The sequence below is a fragment of the Argentina silus genome (genome assembly GCF_951799395.1).
Source record: "Argentina silus genome assembly, chromosome: 19".
NCBI lineage: Eukaryota > Metazoa > Chordata > Actinopteri > Argentiniformes > Argentinidae > Argentina > Argentina silus.
Window position 1 is genome coordinate 12,374,561 of NC_139673.1, and position 10,000 is coordinate 12,384,560.

A 10,000-nucleotide genomic window follows, 5' to 3' on the forward strand; every position below is an offset into this window, starting at 1 on the left:
TTTGACCTTTATGTATGTGACTGACATGGCTTTTTGTTATCGCCCTGGACCGAATCGGGACACATCTGTGATCGTCCAGAATACTCTCTGGCAGCTTGGTTGGTTGTAGGCAAAGATTTGTTCCTAATTGGACGGTGGATGAGTGGCTCGAAATCCAGTGGTAGCCGTCGACCACCAGGGAAACTAGCAACGGTTTTGTCGGTGATAGGTTTCATATTTGGTCATTTGTGAAAGTAGCTGGACAATGAAGTGGAAGTAAGTGGGTATAGGCTAACATGTTGAGATCGTAAGACCCTATACATCACACACGTTAAGCTGAAAATCAATAAGAACAAAGCACAAACATGAGTAAAACACAAGTGTTCACAGCCCTCCTATTGTCTTCCAGCATTGAAAAAAAACAGCCCAGTCCCGATTTTTCCACAGACTACGGACGGAAATGGATGCTGAGTGATGCCTCTGGCTCCTCCTATCTCTGTGTTTTAGGTCTGGTCGACAGAGAGTAGAGCGTGATATTGATGACTGCTTCCTGCTGTGCCTCTCTCCCCGTCTCTGTCAGGCGTATTGTGTCAGTGCATTTTGATTGACAGCCATGTCATAGTCAGAGACGCGACTAGCAGACCCCCAACTGTTGCTGTTGCCACCGCCGCCACTGTGCAGTGGTTTCAGAGCTGTCAACGCCGATTCTCTCGCCAACAGGGTGAATCGAGGTTGGTCGGCACTGTGTTCTAATTTTTCTCATTTCTCGCTTTTCTCTGAGGTTGCAGTTTGAGACGATATGTGTGTGTGTGTGTGTGTGTGTGTGTGTGTGTGTGTGTGTTCGTGTGTGTGTCTGTGTGTGTCTGTGTGTGTGTGTGTGTGTGTGTGTGTGTGTGTGTGTGTGTGTGTGTGTGTGTGTGTGTGTGTGTGTGTGTGTGTTCCTTTGTTGTTTTAATCAACAGCTTGGGGAGATAAACAGGAAGAGGAAACACTTGACTGATCCCCATTTTGTTATTGCATTTGTTCAGTCACCTGTGGCTCGCACTCCTTCAAGATCTGCTTTTATTGCGATGGATATGGCACTGTGTATGTGACTAATAGCATTACTACAGAGAGAGAGAGAGAGAGAGAGAGAGAGAGAGAGATTTAATGAGATAAATGCAGAGTGAGATAGTGTGTAAGAGAGGCAGAGAGAGAGAGAGAGAGAGAGAGAGAGAGAGAGAGAGAGAAGAGAGAGAGAGAGAGAGAAAGAGAGAGAGAGAGAGTGTGAGAGAGGCAGAGAGAGAGAGAGCGATAGTGTGAAAGAGAGATAGATAACTTTCCACACTCTGATGAAGCCGTCCTCTCTGCCGGTCAGACCCTTCCCCCCCTCTCACGTAGCAGACAACTGTGTGTAACTGTCCTCCCCTAGTCACAGCGACTGGCTCCCTCGGTGACCTCTTCAACCAGAGGTGCTAATCACTGCAAAACCAATTCATTAAAGCCAGCCGTTTGTGAAAGGACACAGAGAGGCGGCCGAGCAAATGGACCTCAGCCAATTACCAAAGTCCCAGCTGTTAAAAAAAAGATTGGGGGAAATTAAGCCCTGCTGAAGAGCTGGAGAACGTTAACTGGAGTACTACAGCTGATCTGACTGGGCATCGTCAGGAGGAGATCTGAGGAGGTGTGTGTGTGTGTGTGTGTGTGTGTGTGTGTGTGTGTGTGTGTGTGTGTGTGTGTGTGTGTGTGTGTGTGTGTGTGTGTGTGTGTGTGTGTGTGTGTGTTGAGAGAGAGACAGCAAGAGAGAGAGAGTGAGAGAGAGGGCGAGAGAGAGACAAAGAGAGAGAGAGAGTCCAGCTGCTGTCACTCCTCACACAAACAGTGACCAATTAAGGGAAGAGAAATGAGAATGGTCTAGGCTTGGCTGATGACACGGTAAATGGTGTGTCATGATTTCAGAATAGTCTCCAGAGTATAACAAGGGACAAAGTAAGTCATAATTGCAACATTCTTTTTTATTTCGCAGATAATTTTGCAGAGTTGTTACCCTTTCATCATTGTTGAAATGTTCGAAGTATATATATCATTGTCAGTGTTGAAGTCTCAGTGCACTCACTCAAACGATGAGGTTTGTGCTTTAGCTTCAGCTATTTGGTGGTATCCTAGCTTCTGTTTTAGCAACAAATAGATGGGAAAACGTTCATACAATACTACCATCGCATGACTAATGGGATTAATGGGAAGACCAGATTGAAGTTGCATCCACACAAATTATCAAGCATAACACAAACACATTTTCCCTTTTAGAGTATATTGGCCTACACATATTTTCCATTCTCTATGTGTTGCTGCATAATGTTGATGTCTACATGTATCATTCCACATATAAAACCCACCGCCTGGGGTTTGTATTATAGTCTCCGTCACAGCTTATACACTAGTTAAAGCTGTGAAGAAATAAGAACAGAAGCAATACCCCACATCACCTCTCAGAAGATGCATGGTGATTATTCTATGAACAATCCCATGCGCAGCATGTGCCACATAGACAATCACATGCACAGCGTGTGTCAAGAAAAACATGAGCCTTCTCCACTCCTTGACGCTGGCTGTCCATGGATTTCTGAGAAGTGCCTCCCCACTAGTACATATGGATGATAGAGGTGTGTGTGTGTGTGTGTGTGTGTGTGTGTGTACTGTAATGTAGCCATGATTTATGAGCCCACTGGAACACTCAGAGGCCCCATCCAGAATGAACCCTTAGCCCCCAAGTACCTCCCATGTCGACAGTTATGTAGATCTGAAAACAATCGAAATGTGGAAGAAATACATGACTCTTCGGTGAAGCCTACAGCAGAGGGCAAGATGGTTCCTGAGCTGATCTTTTGACATGCGCACACACACACACACACACACACACACGCACGCACACACACACACACACACACACACACACACACACACACACACACACACACACACACACACACACACACACACACACACACACACACAGACATACACATCCAAAATAGAAAATAGCAAAGATATAAAACACAACATTGTATGTTTACATCGTATTGATTTATTGATGCAGTCTTCCAGACTGACCAGAATCAATACAGTCTTGCGAGTTGCTCGACAAGAGTCTTGAACCTGTGACCTCTGATTTGCCAATAGATGTGAACACCATCACCTAAATACCAGATGGAAAGCCGCTCCATCACTGAAAAGCTAGCAATTCGATATAGCGGGTGGGAGTATTTGAACTTGATGAGATTATTACTGTTTCGGTAAGACACACACACACGCATGCATGCAAACACACCCACCCACACAGTCACACACAAACACACGCACACACACGCGCACGCACACCTGTTCATTATGACCAGTCAGTCACTCAGACACTCAGGAAGCTGTGAAAGCTCATGTTGTCAACACACACACACATACACACACACACACCTCCTTAACCGTTTGCTCTGTAAGCTGTTGGCCATCAGCTACAGAATGGACATCTTGAACCATTTCACTGGATTATAGAAGTGGGGAGGAAGAATTCTGTTCAATTGCCACCTGAGCTAAACACTTTCACTGTCAGTCTCTTTCTCTTTCTGCCTGTAGTATCTCAAGAGGGAGTTAGAGCACCTTCAAAGCACTCTTGGAGAGAGAGAGAGAGAGAGAGAGAGAGAGAGAGAGAGAGAGAGAGAGAGAGAGAGAGAGAGAGAGAGAGAGAGAGAGAGAGAAGAGGATGAAACATACAATACCTGTCACACGGCTCTCACTGTTCTCTGCTGATGTTACAGGAATCTCCAAACCCTTGTTACTGTACAGAACTTGTTCAAAGGTCTCATCTCTCAGAGAGGATCCTCAGATCCGCGTTGCTGATAAAGGTCACACACTCTTCTTCCTGTTTCCAAGTTTCTTGAACTATTCTTTCACAAGTCCTACGGGATTTGGCTCAATGTTTCTGATTATCATGTAACATATTGATCCACGGTAAGCTGAATAAGTCCCTTTCACAGGGAAGTCTTGATCGCTCTAAAATATTGAAATAGACCAATTCAAAGACCAAGATTTCAATAGACTATCATAAATAATTCAAACTGACATTACATGAACAATACTTGAGTGCCAGACAGACAGCATGGACTGAAGGGATTCTTTATAGAGAACAGATGTACCTTAAGGCAGAGATTGCCTCTTTTATGACAGACCAGAAACGAGATGAAAGTGAGAGTCAGTAAAGGAAATGGAGTAACACTCTGGTAGTCGGCTAGTTCATAAACACAGATACTGCATGCACATTTACAGGCAAACCAGAAATTCAGGCAAACCGTGTTCTATTCAATCAAACCCACAGTGCGGTATATACTGCACAAAATACCCCCTTCTCCCATGGTCAAGGGCAATCACAGAATGGTATCGTGTACTGTAGACCTCCCTGACATGTAGATGCTTCAAGTGTACGTTCGCTCAAGCAGTAGGCTACTTTGTAAACAAGCACACAGCGTAAACGTTGGCTACAGTACGGTGAGTTTGATTGAATCCCAGGCGTACGTATAATCAGGTCATCGTCCCAGCCCTCGACGTGAGACACACACTTGTCGTCAACGGCAGAAGGTCGACCCGGCTGACACATCTCGTTACCATGGAGAAGTAATCTCAGTTTGGGCCTAAATGACAGGTAATTCTATCAGTGACTAATGCATTCAGGATATTTCAAGCTGCGTGTCCGCGCCACTTCTCACATGCTCCTTGAAAACTCATGAGATGTGTTGATTAGGGTTCCGCCAGTAGGCCCTGTGAATTCCTCAAGGCTATTAGTGGGTTGTGGAGTGCGGTTTGGGGGGCTGGTCTCAGCATCAGAGATAATGACCAAAACGAGATGCTTCAGGGAATCAATGCTGCTCTCTATGTGATGGAAGAATGGAACTGATGAAGAAGGTGGCTGGTGGTTGCAGACACACACACACACGCGCGCGCGCACGCATACAGACACACACGCGCGTGCGTGCACGCATACAGACACACACACGCGTGCGCGCACGGACACACACACATGCGCATTCACACAGACACACACACACACGCGACCACTCACACACACACAGACATGCACACACACTAACACGCACACACACACACACACACACACACACACACACACACACACACACACACACACACACACACACACACACACACACACACATACACATAAACATGCACACACACTCACTTCATCAGCCATTTCAGCCAGTTCTCAACTGTCGTCTCCTCCACCACTTAATTGATCAGGGTTTTATTTATCCTTCCAACAGACTTAAACATAATGTGCCTTCCATTCAGTCCCACACACGCATACACACACTCACACACACACACACACACACACACACAGGAACATTGTTATTCAAATAAATTAGTATGTGTGTAACCCTAACCTTAACCTTAACCACACACACACTAACTTATTTGAATAACAATGCTCCTGTGTGTGTGTGTGTGTGTGTGCGTGCGTGCGTGCGTGCGTGCGTGCGTGCGTGCGTGCGTGCGTGCGTGCGTGTGTGTGTTCCTATTTGAGGGTTAGACATGAAACGTTTGGGTGTCGTTGTCACTGTTAATTTGCATGTAGAGGGGCACTTTAAAGTTGTGTTATTAATTATCATATCAAACACAATCTCTAAATTAATTTGTGTCAGCCACACACACACAGTGGGTTTTTCCATTAGGGAGCGCTCACTTTGAATGTGTTTTTAATGCAGACAAGGAGTGCGAGGGAGGGAGGGAGGGAGGGAGGGAGGGAGGGAGGGGAGAGATGGAAATTAATCCTATTCCTTTGTTCTTTAGAGAACAAAGCAAAGGTGTACGCATGAGATATCCTCCTCACCCCGTAACTATGGTAAAGTTGTCTGTAATTGGGTGGTATTTATTTTTTTACGATGAGCCCCTTTTGAGTTTCCATTACATTCCTGTCATGAGAGGCACACCGTTATCAACTTAAATGGAACGTCAATACTTTGTCTGCAGAGCGGGAATGGAGTAGGACCATGGAAATGGGCTTAGCACTGGGGGCGGTAAACACACTGTGTAGAGCAGAACGCCACCGTGCAGACTAGGCCAATCATCACACAGCTTGGGAAATCAGAGAATAATAATCACAGCCTTTCTCAGGCAGACATCTTGACTACTTACTATAAATAAGTCAGGAGCACCCTTTCTCTCTCTCTCTCTTTCTCTCTCTCTCCATCTCCTTTTTTATTGCTCACTCCATTTTATTGTTCCTCGCTGCTCCCCCCCCAACTCTCTCTCCCCCCTTTATCCCACCCACCCACACATTCCCTCTGTTTCCATCCCCCTTGCTTTCCTTCTTTCTCCTCATCTCTCACTCTCTCTCTGTCCATGTCCCCCTTTTCATTACCTCTACATCTCTGTCTTCCTCCTCTCTTTCTTTCTCCCCCTCCACCCTATATATCTCTCTCTCCGTCCCCCACCCCCTCGCTCACCCTGATTGTGTTGTTGTGGAGGCTACAGTAGTCAGGGGTGGGCCAAGCTACTGTAGAGGTGGAGCTTTATATGCAGGAGGCAGAGAGGCAGAGAGGCAGGCTGAGAGGCAGGCAGAGAGGTAGGCTGAGGCAGAGAGGCAGGGCAGAGAGGCAGGCAGAGAGGCAGGGCAGAGAGGCAGAGAGGCAAGCAGAGAGGCAGGTCAGAGAGGCAGAGAGGCAGGCAGAGAGGCAGGTCAGAGAGGCAGAGAGGCAGCCAGAGAGGCAGAGAGACAGGCAGAGAGGCAGAGAGGCAGGTCAGAGAGACAGAGAGAGAGGCAGCCAGAGAGGCAGAGAGACAGGCAGAGAGGCAGAGAGACAGAGAGAGAGGCAGAGAGAGAGGCAGAGAGGCAGCCAGAGAGGCAGAGAGAGAGGCAGAGAGAGAGGCAGAGAGAGAGGCAGAGAGGCAGAGAGAGAGGCTCCTTTCAGCCTCCTCAGCCAGGCCCTCTTTATTAGCTCCTCCTCAGCCAGGCCCTCTTTATTAGCTCCTCCTCAGCCAGGCCCTCTTTATTAGCTCCTCCTCAGCCAGGCCCTCTTTATTAGCTCATTTACATGGAGGAGCTGAGGCTGTAAGTCAGCTCCAGCGAGGAAACGGTAAGCAAGGGTAGATTATGGCCATCATATATTAAACATACTGGGGGGGATCTAAAGAGACAAGGCAGATAATACCCTGATTGATTTTTACTGTGCCGTTAACTATTAACGCTGCGGTAAGAGGTATATGCCCACTGTTGTATATCATGGCATAACACATCTGCTGGGCATGAGGCTATTGGATTAGATGGATTCTCCATAGCCATTTGTTAATTGACACACACATACATACACACACGCGCGCGCACACACACGCGCGCGCACACACGCACACACACACACACACACACACACACACACAATGCACACACACATACAAGTGAATGCACACACACACACACACACACACACACACACACACACACACACACACACACACACACACACACATACATCCATCCTCCTTCCCGCCACCAATCAATCAAAATATGTATACAATATTTGAAAGACTTTTATCAGATATTAAAATCTCACTGCATATTGAGGCATTCATTCCCAGTACCACCCACAGAAAGGATCTTTATCTGTGTGCTCCCTCATGACTCTCCCTCGTCACAAGATACATCACATTCTCTTTTACAGCTTCACACCAGTCAGCAGTTGGTTTTTTTTCAGTTAGCCTATAGCAAGACAGCAGCCATCCCTTGCTGTCACAGCAGTGTTCATTGTTTCTCTGAGGTAATTACACTTAAACGACAAGGTTTTGCTGTGGTCGAGGAAGAAGCATCCATCTCAGACTAACAACAAACCCTAATTAGACTGTGTTTTATCCCCTTAATGAAAACTATCACCTCAGCCTTATAGACAGACTACAAGTTCAATACCACAGCCCTCCTGCCCTAGACATTACTCTTCTCACAAGGGTTAAATAGTTAATAAGTCACCGCCATGGGAGTGTTTCATGATAATGGATACAGGATCGAAGGGAAACAATTGATGGATGAGCTACAAATTTGTTTTCAAATCTAGATTCCAAACGATGCGCTTTGTCGAACTGATTGGAGATTCACTCACTTTTTTTCTGTCACCCCAAGATGCAAAGCATCTATTCTAGACTTTTGTTTTTCTTTATGACCGGTCCCCACCACATGTACATGTATGTACAGTGCTATAGCCTACTCTGCTGGCAGCCACGAACCAGGCCTCTACTGTATCACACTCAATAACAGATTTTATTTATATGGCTCAACTCTGTTGTTAACACTGACAGTATCCTGCACTGCCACTAACGCTCTCTCATATTCCAATCATTCCCATCCAGTTAAAATGGGAGTGGAGTGATAAATGGTAAATTAGAATGTCACCATGTCTCTTCTCTCCCTCTCTCTCTGTCATCCACGCCAGCGATACGGCATTGCAATAAATCGTCACACGTACAGGTTGTCTACGGCACGGTGCATTAATAAGCGACTGACAGACAGTTGGATTACATTAAAAAGATGTATAATGAGGTAGATGCACTGAACACACACACGCACGCCCCCCCACACACACACTCATGTATGCACGCACGCATGCACGCACACACACACACACACGCACGCACACACACACACACACACACACACACACACACACACACACACACACACACACACACACACACACACACGTCAGCGTCTCTCGTCAGTGACGCCCAGGAAACTGTGAAAGCTCATGTTATCAGTGGAATGACAGGGGAGCCTGCTGGATGGTGAAGGCTTCCCAACACTGATAAAACCCACACTATTGAGGCACACTGTGTTCAAACCTACGTCGGCACTAGACTGTGTTAGTCTGCTGAGCTAAAGCCTAGGCATTATCTCTGGGAGCTTGCGGGAGTCTTCAGATAGCGTACTATAGAGTCGTATGGTGGATTGCCTTTCCACAAAAGACAGGGTGGATGCGGTGCCAAGATGAAACCTGCAGGTCCTATGACTTCACCGTCACTGAAGGACAGAACAAAGCCTCATCAGTCACTGAACCCCATAGCTTATGCAGGCACTCTGAGCTACACCCCTTTGATCACTGTACTTTACCTCTGTACTACAATAACCAGTGTCAGCCCTTGCCTCTTGTCACTCATATGACACAGTAGGGTAGCGGGGAGGAGGACATTTTCACCACGGTTGCCCTTGACAATAACGAACGTCAGGATGCATTAGCGTAGGTTAGCGTTAGCATTTAGCATTATTGGCCCCCGTTCGAGAGACGAACAGACATCCCGAGATTAGACTGGCACCGTGCCACTCAACAAACCACAGGTTAACACAACATCAATAGGAGGTCTCCACCTGGACACGTGCTGCTGCCTCGCGAAACCAATTGACGTGATGGAAGATAAATAAATAGAATAGGAGTCAAATACTCCTATAGGAGGGCGCTTCATGCTTTTACAGCAGAGCTTGCTCTGGTGCACTGGATGGGAAGAGTTTGGTTCTTCTAGGATGATTCATTCGGTTCCGTTGTGTCAGGAGAGATAAATCAAGCGCATCTAGAGAAGTTGAAAGTTCTATACTTCTCGATCCATATCTGATTATCTGATTCGCAGACAGCGGAAATGCAGCAGAGAAATGTAGGGAAGGGAGTCGATAAGGGAAGAGAGAAGGTTAGATATGCATCAGCCCTGGTGTGTCTCTTCCGCCCTCTCCTCCTCCGCCTCCTCCTCCTCCTCTTCCTCTTCCTCCGACTCCTCCTTCTTTTTATGCTCCCTCTATTTCTCTTCCACTGTCTCAGTTGAGTTCTGTTCCTGGCCATAAGGACGTTAAAAGACAGTGATTTATACCCGGGGCTTCCTGCTGTGTAGCCTCATTACACAGCGGCCATTTTGGAAATCAACAGATAATTACAGCATACATCATACACCTCCAGGGGCCTTAGCCCATTTACTCCATAACAGCATACCACCAGCCTGTCATAAA

General features: G+C 46.6%; 1 protein-coding gene across 1 annotated transcript in view; it reads left to right on the forward strand.

Moving 5' to 3' along the window:
* The window catches only part of pcdh9 (protocadherin 9), a gene marked incomplete at both ends in the record, with an annotated part of 161,518 nt that overhangs the window by 26,178 nt on the left and 125,340 nt on the right, over window positions 1-10,000 (forward strand). The gene's annotated exons all lie outside the window — the stretch shown is intronic.